Below are 27,318 nucleotides of genomic sequence, written 5' to 3' on the forward strand. Positions count from 1 at the left end.
TGATCATGCCACTGCACTCCAGCCTAGGCAGCAGAGTGAGACCCCATCTCTAAAAAATAAAAATAAGAAGCTGAAAATGGAATAGTCCTGCATCACTCTGAGTGCCATTGGTTCTATGACTACAGAGGTCTCTTCAAAACAGAAAGGTGGCTGGGCATGGTGGCTCATACCTGTAATCCCAGCACTTTGAGAGGCCAAGGTGGGCAGATCATTTGAGGTCAGGAGTTGGAGTCCGGTCTGCCCAACATGGTGAAATCCCGTCTCTAATAAAAACACAAAAAAATTAACTGGGTGTGATGGTGCACACCTGTAGTCCCAGCTACTCAGGAGGCTGAGGCAGGAGAATCGCTTGAACCCAGGAGGCAGAAGTTTGCAGTGAGCCGAGATCACTGCACTCCAGCCTGGTGACAGGGTAAAACCCCATCTCAAAACAAAACAAACAAGCAAAACAACAACAACAACAAAAATCCACACACAGAAAGACCAGAAAGGCCTAGTGGGCTGCAAATCTGTACCTCCATCTCCAGGATAGGTTCATACCAGTGGCAGTCTTTCTGTCAAGACTTCCAGAAGAGGAGGTTGATAAACATTTTCATAAATGTTGCACAAACACACACATGTCCTCACACTCTAGCAGGCATTGGAATCACCTGGAAGGCTTGTTAGAACCCAGATTGCTGGTTCTCCCACCCCTGAGGGTCTGATTCAGTAGATCTGGGGTGGCCCTAAGAATGTCCCAGGTGATGCTGATGCTGCTGGTCCAGGGACGATATGTTGAGAACAACCCCCTTAATACACAAACTCTCCCAATCTGGATCATCACTCCATGAATGCTCCAGTCAGAGATTTGATGCACACACACTGCGTTTGAATATCAAAGAATACTTTTTCATATTTTGCCATATTGTATGTAATTATAAGATAATTACAAGAAATACTTCCAGTGGTTTTTCTTCCAGACCATGTGTATTCCACCACTGCTAAACTCCATTCTAGTTTTAGATACTGTTTCTTTAGTGAAACCCAACTGTAGTTATCTGCCCACCTCTTACACATTTGTAAACTTCAGCATTTCTGCTCTCCCAAAGGTCCCGTAATGCCATAAGCGTGGCTCTGTTCTTTCTCGTTTCACTTTCCTTTTAATGAGTCCCTTAAACATTCTTTGTAGCTACGGCCTGCCAACCCTTTCCTTCCCATCCTCCCTGATGACGGGCTTCAAAAAGACTTTAGAGATTCCATATTCAGAGACACTGGAATGGCCCAAATTGTGTTTTAATGATTGCTGTGCTAATTGTCAGTTTTCTAGTCTGAAAAAGGAGTTATTACTCTCTCCCTGCTAGTTTCAATAGTCACACCTCTTGGCCAGTAACAGAAACTCAAGTCAACCTGGCTCTATCTAAAACCTCCAGACGGAGCCCTGCCTTAGGTATATCCAAATAGGAGGGGTTAGAACCACACCCTGAGGACCCAGGCTTCTTGCTCTCCAGCTTTTGGCTCCATCCTCAGAATCAGTTTTATTCTCAGCCCACCTATACCCAAGCCAAGGCCTGAGGAGATCCAGGCTTCGTTCTCTAAACTTAGGGGCCTCACTGGGAAAAGGTTTATTTTTCCTCATAGGCTCAATTAGAGATCCAGGATTGGGTTTCGCTGGACAGACTTGGATCATGTTTTTTGTCCTTCAGCAGGCACTGTGGTCGGGGGATGTCATCTACTGATGAGTCAGAGCCTCAGGAGTGTACTCAAACTTGGATCCAGGGTGTTATCAACACCCTTAAAACATATAGACTACAGTTAAGAGAAAGGCAGTGTTTCTGAGTAAATTGAGGATAAGGGGGAGTAAACCTGAGCAGAGAAAGTGGATGTCACGGCAGTCCACTGTGCCTTCTGTGTGGGTTACCACAGTGATCAAATGTGTGTGAGTATGTGAAAGTGCTCTCAGATCTGCAAGTCCAACATCAGTGAAAGGTTTCATGGTGATGATGACGATGAAGGTGGTGAAGACCGATTCGTATACAATCAAGAAAATCATACCCTCTTTGCCTGGCTATATAGAATCCTTATCACTTGACTCTTAAAATTAAAGGAAATTTTCAGTCATTCTTCCATGGTGCCTCCCAGCTCTTAGCTTCATTTTCCAAACCGTCTCCCAGAAATCTTCCCTTCACTGTATCTCTCCCTACATCCACTTATTAAGCCCAATAACCCTCTTCTAGACACTGATACTCATGAAGAAAAAAATTAAAGACCTATTTCTTGCCTGTCAGATGGACCTTTTCAAATATAGGTAAGATGGATAAATAAGGCATGTATTTTCAAGAAAATGTGTAAGGTAAAGGAATGTAAATCCCCAATACAGCAGAGTCCCTACTGTTTTCTTAATAATAGGAGAGAGGTCAAGAAATGCCACTTCCCTGTTGATGTTCCCAAGGACAAGCCAGCCCACCAGTGTTTCCTCTGTATTAGTAACCACCAACCCAGCCTCTTCATATAATTGTCTGTAGATGCTGCCTGGGTCTCACACAAGTTGTAAAATTATTAATTGCTTATAATTTTAAACCCACTGAAAATACTAAGGCACTAATTTTCTGAAAGCTACAACATCAAGACTGGAGATAATCTAAACAGAGCTTGATCCATTCCCATTTTTCTAATTCTAGCAAGAGGAAATAACTAGAATGAACATGAGATTTTTAAGAAAAAAAACTTTCAAAGTAATTTAAATAAGAATGTGAGGGTTTGTTCTACTCAGTGAAGCTCAAGATATCAAATTAAGTGCTTTATGACTTATAGTTTATCTTTTATAAAATATTTAATAATTTTTAAGTGCTTTGGTATTCATTATCTTATACCACACTTAGTAAATAGGACAGATTTCACTTTCTTTCTTTCTTTAACAGAAGAGGAAACTGGGACTTGGAAAGCTTATTGGTATTCAGTTTACAGCTTGGCTATCCACATGGTAGCACCAAGACACGGGAGCCACTGAGCACTTGAAATGTGGTAGTATAACTCAAAACTGAATTTGTGATTGTATGTAATTATAACTAACTTAAATTTAAATTTTAAAAGGACCCTGTGACTAGTGACTGCCCTATTGGACAGCACAGGTCAGTATGTACAAGGTAACAGTGATGGATTTGAACCAAGGTCTCTTGACTTCAAATTCAATGCTTTGGGGGTTTTCCTAGATTGCTCAAGGTAAACTGAATCAAGGTGCTTCAAATTTTTAAATTGCCAATGTTTTCTCATAGATGAAGAACTCAGCTGTTAAGTTTTTTAGTAGTACATGAGTTACTCTTGATAAAAATCTAACGTCCATAACTCCATCAGTGAAGCAGAGCAAAAGAGCCAAAGCTACAACCCAAACCATTCACCATAAAAGTCCTCATTGCCCGTGAATCCCCTCGGCCTCTCAAATTTCCTCTGCCAGAGTTGATTCTAATTCCTTTCTCAATAATCCATGTCCTGACAGTCATAACGTAGAACTCTCTGGGGCTTATTTCTTACTAACTTGGCACAGAAAAAGCTGTCCTGGGAGACATTCTTGATGAGAGAATGAAAATGCCACTGCCTGGATACATTTGTTATTGGCAATTATTTCAGGACCAGCCTCAAGTGATTGTTGCAAAGAAGAGAAATCACACATGAATCCTGATAACGGCTGACTTTCAACAGCCAAGAGGATGGTCGGAGAGGATGATCATGTTGTCAGGTGTGAGTAGGCATAAATAGACCAGACCCTCTGTTTCACCTGAAGAAACATGAGTAAGGAAAGAGAGAGGAGACAAATCATCTCAGGGTAGTGACCTCTCTCAGCACCTTCCTGGTGAAGCATGGGGTCTCATTACACACAGTGTCTGAGAAAAAGCAATGAAGGCAATTAAGGACCATGGTTTACTGAGATCCATGTAATGAGAGGGGTTTGGGATAGATAATGCCAACTTCTGGCTGACTATAGCCTGGCCTGAAATCCTTTCTTGACTTCCACCAACATGCTAAAAAAAAAAATCCCCCCAAAGTGAATTATGATGGGACAGTATGTCTGATGTGGATTAGATTCTAAAGAGAGCAGTTAGGTATGACCAAAATTACGCTTGCAAATCTCCTAAATGACCCCTAGAGAACAGTTTTATAATGTTGAATTTGTAACCCTGTACAATATTGTATGTGTACAAGTAATTACCATACATATTCATATAAAAAAGATTGTCCATGCAAAATCTATGTTTAAATATTTTAAATTACTACGTTTCTATGTTCTTCTCTTTCTGTTTTTGCATTTTTGGTCAAGGACCTCAAGTGGATTTCATAAAAGTTAAACATATAAGTAATGAAACTCTCATCTGTTTTCTGGACTCTTGAGTGGTATTTGATCTTTATAATGGGATGTTAATGATTATGGACAGTGACCACAATGCCATCCTTCTGAAAATATGTCCTCAGCTGGGTGCAGTAGCTCATGCCTGTAATCCCAGCACTTTGGGAGGCCGAGGTGGACAGATCAAAAGGTCAAGACCATCCTGGTTAACATGGTGAAACCCCATCTCTACTGAACATACAAAAATAAAAATAAAAATAAAAAAATTAGCTGGGCATGATGGCAGGCACCTGTAGTCTCAGCTACTTGGGAGACTGAGGCAGGAGAATGGTGTGAACACAGGAAGCAGAGCTTGCAGTGAGCCGAGATCGCGCCACTGCACTCCAGTCTGGGTGACAGAGCAAGACTCCATCTCAAAAAAATAAAAAAGAAAATAAAATATGTCCTTAGCTTCCAGGACAGCAGACAAATGTTGTCCCCCAAGAACCTACTCTAGAAGCTGTGTGTGAACAAGTTCCTAGTGGACATGATAGCGATTAGACTAAATAACAAAAAGCTGGAGGGAAGGGTGTGCAGCTGACAGTATTGAGTGATTGCTATGCATCAGGCACATTCTTTGTAGCTTATATACATTATCTCACTTAATGATGAGTAGGGTAGTTGTCTAGTAGTTGGCCTTGTGGCTTGTGGTTGACCTTCGTTGGAATCAAGGCATAATGGGGCCAGATAGAGAAGAAAGTCAGCTAAGTAGGTGCATATTGGAATTGTGAGCAATGATGAGAGGATGGAGTGGCAGAAAAAACTTTGCATCAGGTTCTAAAAATATCACTGTGGGTATGGGTTTTGGAGATTGGCACACAATCCATTTGGGGATTGTGGAAATTTTGGAATGGGAAAAGGTGGAATGTGTAAAGTTAAAATGGGAAATATTATATATAAGTGGCAAATGGTGTTATATAAGTGGCCACACAGCACATGGGCCAGCAAAGGGAGGCACAGACTCCTTTGGAGAAGGTATTGGAGAAAACGGCATCGTATGAGGAATTTCAGACTTCAGTCAATGCAAAGAGGAATCTGGAAGGGGGTGATAATAAATTATAGTTATTGTAGACTTTTCTTATCTTGCTAATAGACTAATAAAGCTGGAGCCATACTTGATCCATATCAACATTCCCTGCAGACTCCTCTCTGCCTTAGTAGGTGTCAATGAGTATTTGGGGAGTAAATGGGTAAGCCCATTAAATCAATATGAGTTAAGCCCATTAAATCAATATGAAGTCAAGAGACTTCAGATGGTTAGAGGAAGGATGGATATAAATGGAAGCCAAACCATGAGGTAATGTAGTATCATGGGCAGGGATTAGTGATAAGGATGGATAGATGTGTGGATGGGAGAAGTTATGTGGGAAGAGCCTTGACCAACCTTCTTCCACCTGAGGATCCTCTTTGCAAGTGAACTGTTGATGCAGTTAGTTGCAGCACCTCAGATTTACTAGTGGGAAGGGACTTTAGAGATTATCTATTTAATTCTTGTAAAATAACAAGAGGAAAGCAAATAGACCCATGGAGTCAAGTGAGCATTATTACTCTCCCACCTGCTACTAGCTACTTTATCGAACATTTACTATGACCCAAGCATGGTGCAATCTTCATTTTATTCTCCATGAAATACAGAATTTTATTACCATCCTGTTTTACAAATTAGGAAAGTAAGGTTCCAAGTGTTAAGGCAACTACACATCTAGGGAATGTTAGAATCATGATTATCCTAGACCTATCTTTCAGCAGGGCTCCAAGTTGTACTTCTAGAGCTGAAATTCTATCTGCCATCTTAATCCTCTTTCCTTTCTACAGCCACGCCTTGCTAAAGTGCAAGGTTGAGGCTGGAACTCTTCAGTTTGCCAGATGATGATGCATTCTACTACAGACTTAATATTTAGGGCTACAAAAGAGAATGGCCTAAGTCTTTAGAAGGAGACAATAATTAGAGATAAACTCTGAGTGTGTGAGGGGAGTCCCTTCAATACAGGTATGTGAACATACATTTCTATAACTTATCCAAACACCGAATTGGACAAGAACTGTCTAAGGATTTCAAGGCCTATCATAGAGTAATGAGATTCCTTCTATGGGAGGTAGGAAACCTGTATGCATACACACCTGTCAAGGTAGTGAAATGCCTCCACCCCCTGAAAGGATTTGACCGTATCTTGGACTACTTGTAGGGTCACAGACCTAGTGAGAACCACTCTGCAAAAGCTATGGTAACCCCTCTTAACCACTGGGTTCATGCTAACTGATCTTCCTCTGCTCAATGATCTGGTTAATTGTACTACGGTAGACTTCACCCAAGGAAGCCATTACCATGAGGTACTGGCATGACCCCTAGAAGGTTGATCTGTGACATGATCTTTGAAATCGTGAATGGCAAGTTTTTATTTAACAGAGGAAGGGGAAGAAGTGGAGAAGGGAAGTCATGGAAATAATGTTATCAAAGTCAGAGTGAAGCAGGATGGTTTGGCTGTGATATTAGTATTTTTCCTGTAGTTCCAGAAAGTGTGAAGATCATGCTCTTATTATCTGATGGATTTTGTGGGTGCTCCTTGAAGTGGGGGTGACATCCATTTTTTAATTCCATAACCTTATCTGTAACTGACATGTGATTATAACACCGCAATTCTCCTTAATGCAGTCTGTAAAAACACATTGATTTTATAGCTCCCCAAACCGATTACATTAATATCTGTGCATAATTAGTTTACACATTACTAAATTACTGACAGATTAAAAGTGAAATAGTGCTGTTCATACTCAGCCGCATAACTGCCAGAAAGGAAATTAATATGGATTCAAATGGTCCTCAGAGACCTACATTGAAATAGCAGAAATCTATAAAGACTGCTTGCATTAGGAAATTTCTATCAGCAACATGTTTGTGGTTGATGCTTTCCTAAGTCTGCTAATATGAGCTGAGTGGTGCAGGAAATGATATGTGAATGATGCTTTGGCTTTTCCCAACTCATGACTGTGTTTATTAAAAGGCAAGTTTTTAATTGTGGCATTTGATGTCCAGGAAAGGCAAGCTCTCAAGTTGTAAATGAAAACTTTCTGCCTTTTCTTGCTTTTCCTAATGACCTAAGTTCAAGGATTGGAACTGAGTTCCCTGACAATGCCATCTCAGAGCAATGGCACATGTTTTGTGATATCTGCTCCAGCCCCCACCAGACACACACATAGGATTTGTCTCCAGAGCAAAGTTTTCATTCTTCATGTCCACAATGGCCAGAAACATGTGTGTGTTTGTGAGGTGGGGAAATGGGACTGGGAAAGGTGAGGCAGTTTCATATTCATCCATAAAGTAAAATTGTTTCCTGATGAACTGGTAGGTAGACTAAACTTTTTTTTTCTATTTTTTAATTCCTCATATGCATTAAAGAAGTTTGCTGCCCTTTGAACACTGTGAATTACTTGTCCAACTATGAGTTCAAAAATGAATAATTATTTTCTATCTGATAAGACACCACATTTGAACTCTTCCCATATGAAAGACACTTGTACTCTGTTGAATTCTGAAGAATGTTAACACTGAAGAGGGTGTTAGTTGTAAATTAGGTTAAAAATGGTGGAACACTTAGAACACTGCTGGTGGGAGTGCAGATCAATTCAACCCCTAAGGAAAGCAGTTTAGACATTTCTCAAAGAAGTAAAAATAGAATTGTTTGACACAGCAATCCAATTACCAAGTGTATACTCAAAGGAAAAGAAATCACTCTACCAAAGAGACACCTGTTCTCATATGTTTATCACAGCACTATTCACAGTATCATGGAATCAACCTAGGTGCCCATCAGTAGTGGATTTGATAAAGAAAATGTGGTACATATGCACCATGGAATACTATGCAGGCATAAAGAAGAATGAAATTATGTCCTTTGCAGCAACATGGATGCAGCTGGAGACCATTATCCTAAATGAATTAACTCAGAAACAGAAAATAAAGTACCACATGTTCTTACTTACAAGTGGGAGCTAAACATTGGTACACATGGACATAAAGAAGAAAACAATAGACACTGGGAATTCCAGAGTTGAAAAACTAGTAAACTGTTGGGTACTATGTTCACTATTTGAGTGAGGGACTCAATAGAAGCCCATACTTCAGGATCATGCAATGTACCCATGCAACACACCTTCACATGTACTCCCTGAATCTAAAGCTTTTTTATAAAAGGAAAAAATGTGAAGCAGTCACTATTAGTTATTAGGGACAAGACCCAACATTAATTGAATACCAGCTGTGTCCCAGATACTCTGTGGGGTATTTTATTCATATATAGGTTCTCGCCACCATAACCCTCACAGTAGTCTCATCATCTCCATTTTATTAAAGATGAAAGTTGCTCAGAGTGACATGACCAGAATATAGTAACTTAACCAACTTCATACGGCTAGTAAAATAAGAGATTCAGGTTTTCAATTATTTTCTATTTGCCTCCAAAGTTCAAGTAGGAAGTGGGGAGACAGACAAAAAGGGAAGAGGAAGATTCTGGAGGTGCCAGTGATTTTCCATGAGCCCAGGGAAGTGGCTCCTCTATCTGAAGGTTAGGTTTTAAAAAAATCTCTTCCTGAGTACTCAAAGCATGCTATCATATATTGTCATCTTTATCATTTTATTAGTTATCAATTGCTAATTGCTGCATAACAACTCCAAAATTTAGTAACTTAAACTAATATTTACTATCTCAATTTCCATAGGTCAGGAGTCTAGATGCAGCTTAGTTGGGTCCTCTGGCTCAAGGATTCTCACAAGGCTGCAATCAAGGTGTCAGCCAGGGCTGCTGTTGTCTCCAGGCCAGACTGGAGAACGACCACTACCAAACTCACTTTGTGACTGTTGAAAGGATTCAGTTCCTTGGGGGCTGTTGGACTGAGGGTTGCCCTCTGTTCCTTATCAAATGAGCTTCTTAATAGGCAGCTCACAACATGACAGCTCACTTCATCAGAATAAGCAAGCAAGAAAGAGAGAGAGCAAGATGGAAGAGATTCAAGGGGAAAGTCACAGTCCTTCGTAACCTAATCTCAGTAGTGACATCCCATCACTTTTGCTGTATTCTATTCTTCAGAGAAAGTCATTAGGTTCAGCCCAACTCAAGAACATAAAAACTAGAAGGCAGAGATCACTGGCAGCCAGATTAGAAGCTGCCCGTCACAACCATGAATTCACTTCTTCATTATCTAGGTTTATTTATTATATCAACAACTAATTATTGATTCCTTACAATGTGTCAAGTTTTATATTTGGAACTAGAGATATACTGGCGAGAAAACAATATTACTATTACAAAAACTTCCATTAATAATAGAAATAACAAACACATACAGTGCCTAATATGTGCCAGGGAACATTATAAGTGCTGTGTATATATCAGCTCCATCCTCATAAGAGTCCTATTAAGTAAATACTATTATTATCCCAATTTACAGATGAAGATAACTAAGGTGCAGAAATGTTAGGTAATTTTGCAAGGTCATGAAGCTAGCAAGTGGCAGAGCAGAAATGCAATCCCAGGCTGTGCATGTTCAAATCCTGTTCTTTTCCTAACCCATAAGCTATATCACTTCCCTCATTTCGATACTATCTGTGAAGGATTCACAGGAAAGTCTATAGGAGCTGACTGACTATTGCAGCAGAAAAACTAGCTCCAGGTTATTGCAGGAGCTCAGGTAGAGAATATGGGAGACTGGAATGAGGTGGTGGCACAGGATAGGGAGAGATGTGACTTTGTTGAAATAAATGTGAAATGAGAAACAACAGGATTCTTTAAAGACTTGGAAGTTGGGTTGTAGGAGAAAATAGAATGAAGTATGGCACATGGGCATCTGGTGTGAATAAAAGCACGCAGGAAGAGAATTGTCTTTGAGAGCAGGATGGCCGTTTCCTCCATAGCAACAGGAGAGAAGAAGGAGAAGGGATGTTATCTTCTGCTCCTACCATTGAACAGATGGAGAAACTGATGCCCAGGTATGCTAACTCACTTTCTAAAAATCACAAAATCAATAGGATCAAAGAGATTGCTTGGCCTTCTTGGTTCACATTTCCTAACCAGTGGAACACATCAGTGGAACAAAAGGCATCACTCATGTCTACCCATGATTGGTAGTCATTAGGCTGTTCACCAAATATTTCTCTATCTCCTTCTTCCAAGCACTTGGCAAGATTGCACCTTCTTGCCTCCTTTGAAGTTAGGATAGCCATGAGATTTTCTCTGACCAATGAAATGCAAGTGAAAGTAGCAGACATTACTTCTGGATGGAAGCTTTAAGAGCCACTGTGTGATTTACCATGACCCTCTCCCTCTGCTACTGTGATCATGGGAGCACAGGTTGAGATGGAGCTTCCTTCAGCTGTGACCCCTGAGTGATTAATATGATTAATATGACTGATGAGAGAGAGAGAGAGAGAGAGAGAGAGATTTTGAGGAATTGACCCATGGAAATATGAGGGTTGGCAAGTCTGAAATTGTAGGACAGGCCAGCAGGCTAGAAATACCAGCAGAAGTCAATGCTTCAGTCTTGAGTCTAAAGGCAATCTAGATGCAAAACTCTTTCCTTATCATGAGGACTCTGTCTTTTCTCTTAAAGCCTTCAATTGATTGGCTGAAGCCCACCCACATATGGAACTTGAGTTTGACCAAACAACTGAGCACCATAGTCTACCCATAAAATTAACCATCAGAGGGACTATTTGCTACCATGGCACTACCCTGTCACTTTTGACTAATACTTGCTCCTTTGCCTCCTCCCCTCCAAAGGGAATGGAGTTTAGCTTCAGCAGAACTGTCATTATGAGGATTTTGCTTTTTAAAGTATTAATTTAGTTCTTCCTTAAAAATATGAGTTTTCATTTGTCCTCACCCAAGGAACTCTGGAAGGATGCTGGAGAATCACAGGACACACTCTCAGCAGGAGACAGATATATAGATGTCAGTTGATTCTGGTCACAAAATCCAAGTGCCCTCTAAAAACGGTAAACCGACATCCCAAATGATGAATAATAGCGCGAGAGCCTTCTGCAAAAGAACGCTTGGTTCATAAATGGGTTAACGATGATTCAGGTTCTCAGGAGAGTGCTAATGAAATAGTCATAGAAAGGATGTTCAAAATGATCTCACAGGCCTGTGGTTGCCATGGAAACCCATTTCCCTTATTTGTGTTTCTCTTCCCCCTCCCCAAATTACTAATAGTAATAATTTGGTCAGTTATTAAAAAAGACAAGGTATGGGCTGTGTGAACCCAGGCAAGAAATGAAAAGTGAAAGTGAGAGAAAAGAGTGTTAAATAGAAAAATGGACGCATCACTGAAGCAGTTTCAATTAGGTAGTAAGTTATTTCCTTCTCTTGGATGGAAATGTTTGGTTGTTTGATGTTGCAGAGAAAGTGCAGGAAATGCTTACAATTCAAGAAGGGAGGTCTTAATTTTTTAAGGCTAGGGTCTCAGCTGGGTGTGCTGGCTCATGCCCATAATCCCAGCACCTTGGGAGGCTGAGGAGGGCAGATCGGTTGAGCCCAGGAGTTCGAGAGCAGCCTGGGCAACATGGCAAAACCCCATCTCTACCGAAATTAACTGGGCATGGTGGTGTGCACTTGTAGTCCCAGCTACTTGAGAAGTGGAGACAGGAGGTTCACTTGGGCCCAGGAGATCGAGGCTGGAGTGAGCCATGATTGCACCACAGCATTCCAGCCTGGGCAACAGAGCAAGACCTTGTCTCGAGAAAAAAAAAAAAAAAAAAAAAAAGACGACTAACGCTTCAAAATAAACCTTCCTCACAAAAGATTCATACATCTATTTGAATGCATAAAACTCACTTCTGCCCACAAATCACACACACAACCTTATCCATGACCATGCCCTCCCAAATTCCATATCAACACACCACTATCTGTGTCTTTCTTGATGTCAGCAAGTATGATTTGGATACTAAGCTTCTAGCCTAACGGGTCTTAGATATTTGAGGCAAGTAGACTCCCTTGAGAATTTCAGAAAATCAACCATCTCCTCAAAAATGCACATGGGCACATGCATATAGAAGTCGATCTCATGAGGTTTATGGGCCTCCTGAAATCGATTCAGTGACTCCAAGTTGAAAATCAGTGTCTTAAAGGAAATACATTGTGTAGATACACAGATGTTAGAGTGATGTGAGGTTGGAGATAATTGTATTTTCTGGTGAATGGCTTTCACCTTGTTCTGAAACAACTTTCCTACCTTAATAAACACAGTAGTTATTTTTCTTGAGTGGTGGTGGTGGTAATGAGTTCAGACTCTAAATGCACTTAGTAGGAACAGTAGTAGAAGCATTATTACTAAGGTTCCAAAGGACAGTAGATGGTGTCGGTGTACATGGTTGGGCTACAGACGATCTCAGCCTGGTAGAGATGACCTCCAGGAGCTGTGACCACCAAATTCCTTAATCTTTCTCTCCTCTACTCCCCACAATGTATCCTTTTCTCCTAAAGGTACATTACAGAGACAAACTTTGATTAACTGAGTTGCATATTTTCATAGATCTCTTAGGACAATATTAGAGTGACATAAACAATGTGTAATAACGTTTCCTCAGGGGAAGAGAAATGGCTAGCATTTATTAAGCCCCCACTTCACAGGAGGCGCCTATCTTGTCCTCAGCCTCACCCTCAACCTCAGAAGTAGGTTGTATTTTTTCTCGTTTTATGGATTAAGAAACCGGACTTCTGAAAAGAGAAGTAACTCATTTCAACTCACTTGACTGATAAGAGCGAGGAGTGGGATTTGAACGGAGGTGTTCCTGGGCCTCACTCTGAGGTGCCATCATACCACACTTCCTCCAGAAAATGAGGTATGATGTCAGCATGGAAGGTGCTTTCATATGGGAAGGCAGGCTGCTTTAGACCCCTTCTGGAAAAAGTTGCAGACACGAAGATAAAGAATGAGTGGAAAGGCACTGGCTTAGGAATCCCTCCTAACAATGTGTATGGTGGTTAGAACACAAGATTTGTAGTCCAACAAAAAGAAGTTCTTACTACCATATACATTACTTACCATCTATAAGCCTCAGTTTCTGTAAATATAAAGTAGCAATTATAATAGTACCTAGGAATAGGATTTTTATAAGGTTTATGGAAAATACTGTATCACAGAAAATAAGGTGTCCAGCACCCTGCTTGACTCATAATAAGGATTCAAATATTGATTCATGTTTTTGTTTCATATAGAAGCTTCCCCTGCCAAAGCCATCTCGTTAAGATGCACTGACGTCTTGAGGTGAGAGAGATATGGAGAAGGGTGATCTTTGTCTTGCTGAGTTCTGCTACGGGCAGCAATTGAGGCCCCCTGGCCATGTGGATTAAACGCAAAAGTTCTCCCCAGATGGGGTGTGATGGCTCACACCTGTAATCTCAGCACTTTGGGAGGCCAAGGTGGAGGATTACTTGAAGCCAGGAGTTCAAGACCAGCCTGGGCAACATAGCAAACCCTGTCTCTAATTTAAAAAAAAAAAAGATATACATATATTAATTAGCTAGGAATGGTGGCATGGGCCTGTAGTCCTAGCTACTCCAGAGGTTGGGGTGGGAGGAACGCCTGAGCCCAGGATTTTGAGCTATGATTGCGCCACTGCAAGTTAGCCTGGGCAACAGAGCAAGACCTTCTATCAAAACAAAACAAAACAAAACAAAAAAGTATTTCCAGCTAGTTGGTAGTAACATTATCCACAACCGCTCAGAATAAGTTTGGAGATTTTCTATATTTTAAAGAGCTATAACTTAATTTATTTAACATGTATTTTAAACATAATTTCCCCTTAATATAAAAGTTATGTTTGTTCAATTTTTAAGCTAGCTGCTAACATATAAAATTGAGTATTTTATAGAACGTAGTCAAATTTCAGGTTTCTGTCTAAAACTTAGAATTACAGAACTAATCCAGACTCCATTCCCTCAACAAATACATGACCCGGAGCTAGTGCCCATCACTCCCGACTACCTCTTAGATGCAGTCCACATCTCTCATTCATATTGTCTGCTGGAAATTACAAGAATTTGAATCCTTACAGTTTGAGTCACAATTCTTGATTATCAGCCTAATCTTTTTAAAAAATAAATACTTCAAGTTACTTGATCAGAAAAAAGAGACATTTGGAAATTTCAGATATAAAAAAGGAAAAAAAAAAAAAGTTATTTAATACTTACCCATCCCTGATTTTCCCTCTTGTTTAACTCAGAAGAAAGTAAAGAAGTAAAGAAGGCTGCTCCTAGTATTCATAAAGCTAAATGTAAGCAATTATATTTTGCCTTACAAAATATACCCAAATACATTGTAATGGATTGAATCATTAAAACATGTATAAAGTCATAGAAAAAAGACCAGAAAATAGACAAGCATCCCACTTTTGCTTTAAGTTAGGCCATTCGTAAAAGATGTTGCAGCGCTGAGGACACGTTTCTGCTTTAGGCAACTCTGTAGCACCTGAGTTGGGAGGATCACTTGAAGCCAAGAGTTCAAGGCCAGCCTGGGTAACATAGCGAGATCCTGTCTCCAAAAGAATAAAAATAAATAAACTTAAAAAATTAAAAGTTAGCCAGGCATGGCAGCGGGTGTTTTTTGGGAGGCTGAGGTGTGAGGATCACTTGAGCCCAGGAGTTCATGGCTGCAGTGAGGCATGATCAAAGAACTTTAGCAATTTCTTAAAATATTAATGAAAAAAGTTAAGAAGAGTTCCTGTTAAAGAAGGCAGAAGAGAAGCATCTAGACACTGTGTCATCTCTGAAATCAACCAAGAACAACAACAAAGAAAAGCAAAAGAAGAATCTGCTTCTGTGAAATTATAACTCAGATGACAGTCACCAGGTACTTGGAAGAGAAGGAGGAGGTGGGAGGAGGGATACCACTAGAAAAATTGATCCTCTACAAATCTGGAATGGAATAAAGAGAACCCAGGCCTCGCCAGGGTAGGGAAAACACACACACACACACACACACACACACACACACACACACATATGAAGTTTTTATATGGAAAATGTTGGATAGAGAGAAGCGAAAAGAATAAACAGAATAAATTACAATTACTATCTTTAGTAACATTTTTATTTCTATTTTGCTCTCTTTTTTTCATTTGGCAAACAATTATGACAATAATTATTAAATATTATTTACTACAGAAACATTTTAAGCAATTGCTCAATCTTCTATTCTTGTATACATACAGGATTTTTTTTAATGTTTTGCATATTGCAAACAACAGTTTGCAGACACCTTTATAGCTAAATCTTATTTATATTCATGGTTATTTCCTTGGCAAAAACTTCTAGAAGTGGTATTGCTGGACTAATAATCATGCCCATATCTAAGCTATTATCTGTGAAAAGTTGTACCTATTTATATTGTAATCAGCAGTGTGTGAGAATTCCCGTTCTTCCACATCCTAACTATCCCTAAGTATTAAACATTTTTAAGTGTTGTTTGGGTAGTATGATGGTTAATACTGAGTGTCAACTTGATTGGATTGAAAGATACAAAGTATTGATCCTGGGTGTGTCTGTGAGGGTGTTGCAAAAGAGATTAACATTTGAGCCAGTGGGCTGAGGAAGGCAGATCCACCCTTAATCTGGTGGGCACCATCTAATCAGTTGCCAGCGAATATAAAGCAGCAGAAAAGGCGAGATGAGCCTAGCTTCCCAGCCTACATTTTTCTCCCATGCTGGATGCTTCCTGCCCTCAAACATCGGATTCCAAGTTCTTTAGTTTTGGAACTCGGACTGGCTCTCCTTGCTCCTCAGCTTGCAGACAGTCTATTTTGGGACCTTGTGATCACGTAAGTTAATACTTAATAAGCTCCCCTTTACATAGATATCTCTTATTTTTTCCCTCTAAGAGAATCCTAATGCAGGTAGGTAAATTATTTGTCATTGTATTATTTTTTTTTTGTAAATTATCCATGTTAATCTTTTCTTGTAAAATTGTTAAAATTTTACATATTGAGCATATTGTATGTATGTATGTGTATATATATATGTATATATGTGTATATTTAAATATGTTACCCAATTTGTCCTTTCTTCTTAGTCATAATTTTTGGTATGTATTGATGGGCAGATATTTTTAGTATTTCTGTAGTAAACTTAATTCATTTATTTTATGATTATTGCCTTAGGACTGATGCCTTCCCAATTCAATATTGTATAAATATCCACCAGCATATTCTTAGAAAATAACCATTTCCTTTTTCATATGTATAAATATATTACATCTCAAATTTATTCTTGGTTTTTTATACTTATATTACATCTATATAATTGTTTCCTTTTCATACTTATTATTAAACTTCAAATTTATTCTTTTACTTGTATGACTCAGAGACTACCGTTTCTCACCTCCCCTAAATGAATAGGCAGTTGCCACAATACCGAAATATTGAATAATATATTATATCTTCCTTTGATTTTAAATGCCACTTTTATCACACACAAACTTATTATATTTACTTGGGAATATTTCTCGGACTTCTATTCCGTTTCATTAATCCTATGCCACCAGTACCATAAGATAGTCTCACTCTGTCGCCCAGGCTAGAGTGCAATGGTGCGATCTCACTACAACCTCTGACTCCTGGGTTCAAACAATTCTCCTGCCTCAGCCTCCAGAGTAGCTGGGATTGCAGGCATGCACCACCATGTCTGGCTAATTTTTATATTTTTAGTAGAGTTGGGGTTTCGCCATGTTGAGCAGGCTGGCCTTGAACTCCCGGCCTCAAGCGATCCGCTGGCCTCAGCCGCCCAAAGTGCTGGGATTACAGGCGTGAGCCACCATGCCTAGCTGACTTTATAAGATATTTTAATGGTGGTAGTTAAACTGGAAAGTTTCCTTTGTCCCCCTTGCAGGGCATGCGCTGGGGGTGTGACTCCCTTCTTCAGTGCCCTGGTCCTCAAAACCTGCTAGGGGAACATAGACACCGGCAGACTGTGGAGCTCTGACCCAATGGCAGTGTCTAGGGATGAATGATTACAGCAGAAGCCCCAGTGGGCGTGTGTTACAGGGTGTTCTTTTGGTTTGCTGTCTATAGGCAGCTTCTGTTAACCAGTTCAATCAGACCCCCCTTCTTTATCACAAGGACACAGGGCTTTCTGTATCCCGGGAATGGGCTTGGAGAATGAGTGCAAGGTTTTACTGAGTACAAGTAGCTCTCAGCAGATGGGGAAACAAGAAGGGAGATGAGTTTCTCCTGGAGTCGGGCCCTTTGGCGGCCTGCTCCAGCAAAACTCTGCGTCATTCCGCCGTGTGTTCTCCACTACCTGCTCAGCTCTTGTCTTCTTCTGCCCACGTGTTCCTCATAACTTCCAGCCGCTTTTGTGTCTGTCCTCTAGGGGTCTCGGGTTTTTATAAGCCCAGAATGGGGGCGTGGCAGGCCAGGGCGGTCTTGGCAAATGCAACATTCGGGCTTCAAGACAGGAGTGCCTGTCCACAGCTGGGTCCCTGGGGGTGGAGCCCTAGCCAGAGACCACGCCTTTCTCTACCCAGCACTTCCCTGCCCCACTTCCATATCATTTGAAGGGACCACGCTCTTCCCTTCCCAGCACTGCCAGATCAGTAGGAGAAAGTTCCCTTTTTCTTCCTCTTTTCCATTGTTGATTATGCTTCTGCATCTTTTCTTCCTCCTAAACTTTAAGATTATTTTGTAAAGAGAAAAAATCATGAGAAATCAAGATTCATTTGTAGTCTAATTTGGGGAGGGTGTAGTGATTAGTGTAATTAAATTGTCTTTCTATGGCTCTGGACAAAGGGGAGTACCCTTCTTCAATCATCCATGTTGGACAGATATTTCTTTAAATTAAAAAAAAAATTCTTCTCTTGAGTACTTTTTAATGTCAAAGAAACCGTGAATATAGAATTGTTCTAGTTTTAGATTTCTTCCTTTTTACGAGCTTTCTTATAGCAAGGCATGAGGAAGCAGCAGACACCCACTGGAAAGATTAGCGAGAGAAAATTAAGTTTTATTTAGGAAAGAAAACTTTAACAAAAGACCTGGAAAGAGATCCCATTTTAGGAGACAGCTACCTGGACAATGCTCTGTTCTTAGGATGTGGTCGTCTGGTCCTCTCCCTTTCTTCTTGCTATGCTCCAAAGAGCAAATATTTGGCATTTAGGAGTCTTTTTTCTTTTTTTTTTCCTTTTCTTGAAAAGACGTACATCAATGATTTTACCATCGCTTTAAAAGCTAATCTTCTAAGGCCAGAGAAGAAATACGTCTTAAAAAAAAAACAAATTAAATTGTACTTTTTTTAGATTTTATTATTTAGGCTGTTATTTAAGAATGCTGAGAAAGTTTTACAGCCTTGTGGAAAAGAGATGTAGCATTTCTTCCACAAACTATCAAAAGTAGTGAATCTATTTAAATCATAACATGATACTTTCATAATTGTGTGGATGTGTGTGGAGAGGAGAGTGGGTAAGGCCACTTTGAATTTGTAAAAGGAGTGAAAACCTTCTAGGCATAGATAAAGATGTATCACATGTGATATCATTATATCCTGTGGTCAAAATCTATTATGAAAAAATTACAAACAGTACTTATTGGAAAAATGATTGAGAATACAACCTTTAGGTTTAAAATCAATTTTCCACAGTTATTTTAGAATAGATCCAATGAAAATGCAAAATTCTTCAGTCAAGAGAGATGGTTTAGCATTAAACCAAATGCTAAAAGCTCTTACAATGCATTTTATTTATCTAGTTTAAGAAAACTCAGAAAAGTCCAGAAGGTTGCATTCTTCATCCTATCATCATAATGGAAGTCTGATGCATTCTTTCTCAAATCATTTTTTACATTATCAACAGGAAGACAGATGCTTTCTTGGTCCTCCCCTGGAATTTCCAGCCCTACCGTGGATGTTTCTGTTTGCTCTGTTTCTCTGAGTGAGGGTGAGTGTCTGACTGTGTGAAATGTACCTAAACAAAATGCCAGGCATGTTCATCAAGTAATCCTTTTTTCAGTCCAATAATGATGCCTGATACAGTGTTCACAGGATCATCTTTGGTTTTCTTCAATTGAAATGGCCTGTGCAAGAGCAAAAGACAGATTATGTTTAAAACATTTTGGCAACCATAGCGATGGGTTTGCAACACAAGTAACACGCTACACTGATTAGGTTTCTCCACTAAGAGCTGGTTGTGTTAGCGTATCAGATTTCCTGGAGTGGGACCAGCCACATTAGAAAGAAACAATCTCTACAAGGTTTTGACATCAGATTTTCTTTGATAAATATGTGGGAGAAAAGGACCCTTCTGTAATTTTTCTCTGGTGTTTACAGGTATTGCTGGGTTTGAAAGTAGAATAGATACGCAAATAGGAAACACCATTGCTGAATTTGTTTCAGATGTCCCCTGTTTACAGAAATACAGCATTCATTTGTTGTACCTGGTGGCTATTAACTGCTCTAATTGTGCTGTAGACTCGTTAACAAGTTTGTTGAAGTTGCACATTATAATTTTAAAGGAGTTAATTGAATACTAATCCAATGCGCGGCACAAAAATTATTTGAACCATTCCAAGGAAAGCCGAAAATCCCACCAGCTGCCTTGGTCCTAGTAAATCCCTACCCCTGTGAAACTGAGAAAATGAATATTCAATATTTTTTCCATTTGAGTCTCTTGACATTCTATTGATTCACTTTATTTTCCCAACAATGTTCTGACAGGTTTCCCAATGTGCATTCTGCACATTCTTTGATATTAATCTTGTGATTGCCTTTGAAAATGAGCGCCGTAGCCAACTTTGGGCTAGGGCTTAGAACTCAGGAGCTCCAAGCCCCTTGCATCCCAGAAGCCAGCATATTCATAGAATTTTACTGTACTACCATGCAATCCTCACATATGGGACACAGTCAAACATCAGAAGAGGAAGGAAGTTCAAGAGTGCATAAAACCTAAAATATGTTTGTGAACCAGGTTACTGCTCTGGGGGACTTAGTGGAGGGGGCCAAGAGAAGTGGGAAATGTCTGAACCTAAAGATTGTGCCAGTGGGCCAGGCGAGGTGGCTCAAGCCTGTCATCCCAGCACTTTGGGAGGCCAAGGCAGGAGGATTGTTTGAACCCAGGAGTTTAAGACAAGCCTGGGCAACATAATGAGACCCCATCTCTACCAAAGAAAAAAAAAATTCCAAAAATTAGCCCGGCATCGTGGCAGGCACCTGTGGTCCCAACTACTTGGGAAGCTGAAGTGAGAGGATCACCTGAGCCTAGGAAGGTCAAGGCTTCAGTGAGCCGTAATCACGCCACTGCACTCAAGCCTAGGTGACTAAGCAAGATCTTATCTCAAAAAAAAAAGAAAGAAAAAGAGAGAGAGAGAAAAGAAAAGATTGTGCTAGAAGAGGAAAGTGAAAGAAAAGCAAATAACTTAGAGATGAAAAAGCCAGAAGTAGAAGTAAATAGATGTAGCAGGAAGGTAGCACCCATTTCAACAAGTTTTGTAAAAGGAGTAGTCCATTGATTGTCAGAGAAGTGGCCTGACTCATAGAGAAGAAAGAGAGCACAGGAACAGGTGAATCTCCTGTTGTGGCAGGATCTAAAAGCCAGTTGGTCGATATCATCAGTCTAGGGGGTGCCATTAGCACACAACTAGGTGACTGCAGACTCCTTCTTTCCATTAAAATGGTGTCCTTTGTTAGAAGAGGGGCCTTACCTCTGTAAAAACTAGATGTTGACCAGAGTTCTTCAGAGTAATGAATGTGGTGTGTGGATTTTTCCCAGAGAAACTCCTGATCAGCAATATGGTATTCTCCATATGCTATATCTAAGCATTTTGTAACAGGAGCTTAAGTTCACTCAGGTTTGCATTTCTTAGCCCGTAGGTCCAAGCAATGCATATAGTATACTCTCAATAGTATTTGTAAAATGAGTGAATGAATGAATGAAAAGTACATAATCTATAATGTAGAAAATGTCAGTTTGGTTTCTCTCTCAAGCAGGATTCATTTCTTTTCAGATGACAGGTAGGTAAGTTCAGTTAAGCAACTGCCTCTCTATCTGTGTATAATTGATCTTACTGACTTTAAAGATTAAGTTGCAGATAGATAGATAGATAGATAGATAGATAGATAGATAGATAGAGTGCTAGATAGATACACATTCTTTGACATATCTGTTAAACTCAAGATGTGTTTAAATGGTATCTTTGGAATTGCATCTTGAAGGTAGGATATTCTGTCCATTTATCTCCTAACCATTTTAGCAGCTAAGATCTTAGACTTCTCCACAATTTAGGTCCCTGGTTAAATTAAGGAGCCTGTTCAATCAAAACATATCAAGCTGGTGGATTTGACTGCTTGAGTATTGACTTCGGCAAATGGTCTATGAGCTGAAACAAAACCTATCCAATGGCTTTCCTTTCTGCTGAATGTACTTAAAGCAATGCATGCCACGTTTAGAGTGTGATGCAATGATATTCATACCCATTTCATTTTTATTATTTTTCTTGAAAAAAAAAGTCTGTAAAGGTAATGCGATTTTAATGCAATGCAAATGAATTAAAATTAAGATTTTAATGAAAAATCTTCCTGATTTGTTTTCATGGGGTGGGGTTGGTTCAAAATTAAATATTTCTAAGGTATGTATTGCTTTAGTCTTTATATAAGAGCTTTTAATCTGTGTGTCACCTTCTTTGATACAGTAGACTGTCATTTAATATTTGTGAATTAATACCTCCCCTCCCCTAATACCCACTATACGTTACAGGAGGGCAGGGTGGGTGTGGTGGCTCACACCTGTAATCCCAGCATTTTGGGAGGCCGAGGCAGGCAGATCATGAGGTCAGGAGATCAAGACCATTCTGGCTAACATGGTGAAACCCTGTCTCTACTATAAATACAAAAAATTAGACTGGCGTGGTGGCAGGCGCCTGTAGTACCAGCTACTTGGGAGGCTGAGGCAGGAGAATGGCGTGAACCCAAGAGGCAAAGTTTGCAGTGAGCCGAGATCACACCACTGTACTCCAGCTTGGGCAACAGAGCAAGACTCCATCTCACAAAAACAAAACAAAACAAAAAAGAAACTTACAAGAGGGCAGAGATTACATATTCTTGATTTACTCAGAACTCTTTGTATACAATAGCTGGTCAGCCAGCTAATGTTACATGTTTTAACTGCTACTGAGATTTATTCATTATTTAAATTAATAAGGTTCTGCAAACTATGACCCAAGGGCCAAATCGGGCCCTATACCTGTTCTTGTAAATAAAGTTTTATTGAATACAGCCACATTTGTTCCTTTACATATGGTCTATGGCTGCTTCTAGCAAGCAGTGGCAGAGTTAACTCTAACTAGTTGTGACACAGACCATATGGTCCACAAAGCCTAAATTATTTTCTATCTATCATTTTCCAAAAATGTTCGCAGACCCCTAATTTGCAATGTGCTTGGCATTGTGCAGGCTTGTCATGGATTATCCCTTTCAACTTTCACAATATGTACTACTACGTGGTATATACTGTTGTTATCCCCATTTTATGGATGAGGAAACTAGGCCACAAAGAGGATTTGCAAGGGATTGGGAGAGTGGGAAGCAGAACCCAGTTAGGCATGACTCCAGAGTCCAGGAATCCTTGAGTCTGTGACTGGAGATGGGTGGTGGGGTGCACTTCTACTTCTCAAACTCACGACAAGCAGCACCTCCAGTCCTCTGGTCAGGGAGGGGTAGCTGGGAACGAGGGCCAGAAGGTACTATCGCCAGAAGGACAGGGAGAGGCAAGGGGCCTGTCTGCCTCTCAGGGCTGCATGCTGACACCTGCCATGCCAAAGACAGAAAGCAGAGCTGCAGGCTACAGCTATCAACCTCCCTCCCACATGGGCATCCATGGAGTTTAGTTTGGCACCAAGGTGTGAGCTCTTAGGCAATGTGGGAGCCCAGCAAGGCACACTCATGGTCACGCTGGCTCTATAAACACAAGAGAAGGATGCTTGCCTGGTGGCCTTGTGCTAGGACCCTCTGCATTGGGCTTGGGTGGCAGTCTCCCTTAGAGAAACCATTTGCTCCTCCAAATCTGGGTTGGAAAACTTTTACCTCCTACCAAGACTGGTGCCCCTTAGTCTACAGAGGCTCCGATGGAGTGGGGGAGAATTTTCAACTTAAGTCCTTAAAAAAAGGGGACAAAGAGGCTAGCAAACAAATAGCTGTAATATGAGCAGACTTCTTTCATTTGAATTTAAAAAAAAAAATCCCTCTGCTAATGACTTGGTGATTTTCACAGTACTAAATGTGCTGACTTAAAAAATCTGTGGGAGGTCAATAATTTTCCCTCTGCCTGTCACTGTGCTGATTGTGGTCCCGATGCACCTTAATTACAACACCTACAGGTGGAGTATTATACAGTGTTTACATTAATCAGAATAGATTTACTGAGGGAAATAAACCTGCTGGCTTCCTTAGAGTTGCACTCTCATCAGGCAGCTACTGGGCTGGCCAGACTGTGGGTTAGTGCCTGGGCTAGGAGCCCAGACCCCAGCCTCATAGCAATAGATAGTCTCAGAGCATCGCTATCCTAAACTGGTGTGCTGGTGCTTAGCTAATGAATCAACAGAAAGTTCTATTAACAGAAACTGCATTTCAGAATTTTGAGATCAAAGGAGGAAAGTGTGTGAGTGTGTGTGTGTGTGTGTGTGTGTGTGTGTGTGTAGAGAGAGAGAGAGAGGGTAGAGGGAGAGAAGATAAGAGATAGAGAGAATGTGCAACTGTTAGAGAACTGACTTCATTCTCTGTGGCCACGAAGAACAAGAGAATCACACTTACCTTAGAGGCATAAATTGCTTCCCACCCCAAGTCTTATACTTACATAAAGAAGAAGAGTAGAAGAGAAAGTCTGTTGGGAAATTAAAGAAAGACTAAAGAAGATACACACAGCTGTCCAGTTGGGATGTGGGCAGAGAAGGGGTAGGTTTTGCTGTGTGTTTGTTGTTTTTCAAATTCATTTTTCTTTTGCATTTTGAATGAGGCTTTATTTTTCTTTGGATTTGAAGAGAGGCCAACAACCTCCATTGACCCAGACGGCCAATATGGGTGAGTAGCTAAAGTCACCAGGTCTTTGATTAATTTCTGTCCTTTACTTTCCTCATACATAAAATGGGCTTAGCAGTAGTACTTGTTTCACAAGGTCATCACGAAGGTTTATTGCAATAAAATGCATAAAGTGCTCACAATAGTGCTTGGCTCATAGTAGGTAGTCAATTACAGTTACCTATGATAATGATGATTATTACTTTTTAGAGATGAGGTCTTGTTTCATCACCAGGCTGCAGTGCAGGGATGCAATCATAGCTGACCACAGCCTTGAAAAGTTACCTATTACTGTCAAAAGTCGTTGAGAAGATGGACTGTTAGAGTCAATGAGACTCAAGTTTCTAAACCTTTCTAAGCCTCAGTTTACTCATCCATAAAGTGGCGATAACAGTACCTATAAATGAGAATTGCAAGCAAAGTACTTTGCATATAGTCAGCCTTCATAAGTACTAGTTATTATCAGCAGCAAATGTGGGAACTTTCTAATTTGTAAGAAAGGGACACAGCCCTAAGTGTTTGCCTGATCAGGTTGTGAAGTCACTACCTTCTTCTCAAGATAGTGCTCAATTCTTCAGTCATTGAATAGTCAACACCCTCCCCAGCACGTTGTCCCTGGGTTTCTGGTTATGTCTAGATTTGGCCAGTAGAGTCCTGAGAGCACATCTCGTCTAGAAAAGGAGCCTGCAAAACTGTAGCATGTACTTGAGAGGGAAAGCCCCTGGGATGCTCCAAAGACGAAGTGGAGCCACAGGAAAATATTTCAATGAAAACAATTTGCATAGCATTTTTCAGAGCAAGGTCCTTGAATCAGTTCAATTCATGAAATAGAGTACATGAAGATTTTATATTTTCAAAAAAATTCATCCATTTGTCTTTGGGAGGCATAGTGTCATTACTGTGAACAGGAGCCTGGTCTCCTTGGTGGGCACCACACCCAGCAGGCACAAAAGCTTCTCCTGGCTTGAGGCCACCAGCAAAGGCAGCCTGTGTTTCTCCAGCATCTTGGCTCTGGGTTAAGTCTCACCCGTGTTGAATGGTTTCTCTGCAGGAGCAATTTTAGGGCTAAAAAAAGTCAAAAGAGGAAGGAAAAAAAAAAAGAAAGGAAAATAGGGAAACATCACTCTTCTATCTCCACCTGGCCTCATTTACTGCACTTTTACATTCATTAGAAAAACGCAAAGTCCAAGTGGGAAAGAGGGAGTTCCCAGGCAAAACAAGATTTTGCGATCATTTGCCAGAACGGTCCTTCTTTCTGTTGCCCCTGACTGCAGCCTTCCCTCGCCAGTAAAAATGAGCCTGTGAAACGCTCGTGGAGATCTGTTGTTAGGCTAGGGTACTTGGATCTAATTCTAGAAGGTTCAGATCTTCAGCCTGTTACTTCTTATTTCACTGGTCCAGAAAGAGCTGCTTAGATGATAAGACTGGCAGAAAAGAAGGGTATGGTGTAAATACAGTCCCTGTCTCACCTGGAGCCCTTTTGCCACTTGCAATTATATGGTTTCATTTCAGTGCTTGCAGCTGAAGCTGACCTTTCTTTGCATTACAGCTAGTTTCATTAACACCTTTTTCTTTCCTTCCTCTGTGTGAGGTTTTATAATTTGGTTTTGATGGCCAGATTGCTTTGGGGAGCACAGGCAGCCTGTGGCACCATCCTGGGCACAGTGGATACTTACAAAAGACTTAGATGCAATTCTTGCTGCTGAATTCCAATTGGAACTTCAAAAACAGATGTGGTTAACAGAGTACATGTCTGATTTTCAGAAACCTAGTGTTTTAGAACCAAAACAGATTCGAGGACTTAATAAGGAATTAACCCCTCCTTTTAAAAATAATGACAGTGAGGCTCAGATGTCATAAGAGACACGAACAAGGACACTTGGTCACAGCATAGCCAAAATATAAGGTCACATTTTTGCCCTGAGGTTGGCCACAATATGGAATAACAGTTTTGCCACCAATCTTGGAGTCTCAAGATATGTAACTAATGTAAGTCTTCGAAATAATACATATTAGAGTATTTTAAGAGTAATCTTTTTATCCAAATAAGATGAAATGGCTTTAGAACTTTTTCTTTAATAGGAAGAGAAGGCTAATTGGCACACTCTTTGCTTGTATCTTACTGTGTGCTTAAGGGTGTGAAATCACTTGGTAGAACAAAGTCCTTAAAACAATCATGAACAGTGGTCATAGAAAAGGAAGCGGTGGGACTCTTCAGAGAGAAAAGGGTCTCTAGGTAAAGATTCACTTTGCCAGGAAACCTCACAAATTATAAACTAGTGGCATTTCCAAATGAGTGGTATTTTACTTTATGGTTCTTTGAAGCATGTATGAATCATTCTGAAATTATTATATGAAGAACTGATTTTATGACGTGAGCTTATGTGGTACCTTAGCTCCCAATTGGATATCCTGGGGGAAGCAAAGACAGTGTGATTAATCAAGAGAACCAAAACTAAATTTCTAGACCTTATTTCTGACCCTAGTTCTGCCTCGAACCAACTGTGTAACTGGGCAAATTACTTTGCCTCTGTCAATTTTGGTTTCCTGGTTAAAGATTTCTACTAGAGGGTCTCTAATAGGTTGCCAGGTTGCGAAGGAAAAGAAAAAAGAAAGGAAGGAAGAACGGAGAGAAGGAAGGGAGAAGGAAGGGAGGAAACAAAAAATAAAACAAAAACAACACACAGGCATCCAGTTAAATCTGAATGTCAGATAAACAATGAATATCTTTTAGTGTAAGTATGCCCCATGTAATATCTGGGACATACTTACACTAAAATCAAACCACTATTCATTCTTTTCTGAAATTCAAATGTAACTGAGTATTCTGTAATTTATCTGGCAACCCTAGGCCTCCAATTCTATAAGTAATGATTCTGACTGTATTTGTTTCTAAAAGTCTCTATGGGGGGGGGGGGG

The 27,318-nt window shown here is 40.2% G+C and overlaps 1 long non-coding RNA gene across 1 annotated transcript in view; it reads right to left on the minus strand.

The window, feature by feature from the left end:
* Positions 1–18,324: 18,324 nt before the first annotated feature.
* The window catches only part of LOC108536315 (uncharacterized), a 10,568-nt gene continuing 1,574 nt past the window's right edge, over positions 18,325–27,318 (minus strand). The window contains exons 2-3 of the long non-coding RNA XR_001887483.1: positions 19,301–19,409; positions 18,325–18,600 (exon numbers count right to left, since the gene is read on the minus strand). This is a non-coding gene — a long non-coding RNA (uncharacterized LOC108536315). The remainder of the gene's footprint in view (positions 18,601–19,300; positions 19,410–27,318) is intronic.

The sequence above is a fragment of the Rhinopithecus bieti genome, unplaced genomic scaffold (assembly GCF_001698545.2).
Source record: "Rhinopithecus bieti isolate Rb0 unplaced genomic scaffold, ASM169854v2 scaffold_13375, whole genome shotgun sequence".
Lineage (NCBI taxonomy): Eukaryota > Metazoa > Chordata > Mammalia > Primates > Cercopithecidae > Rhinopithecus > Rhinopithecus bieti.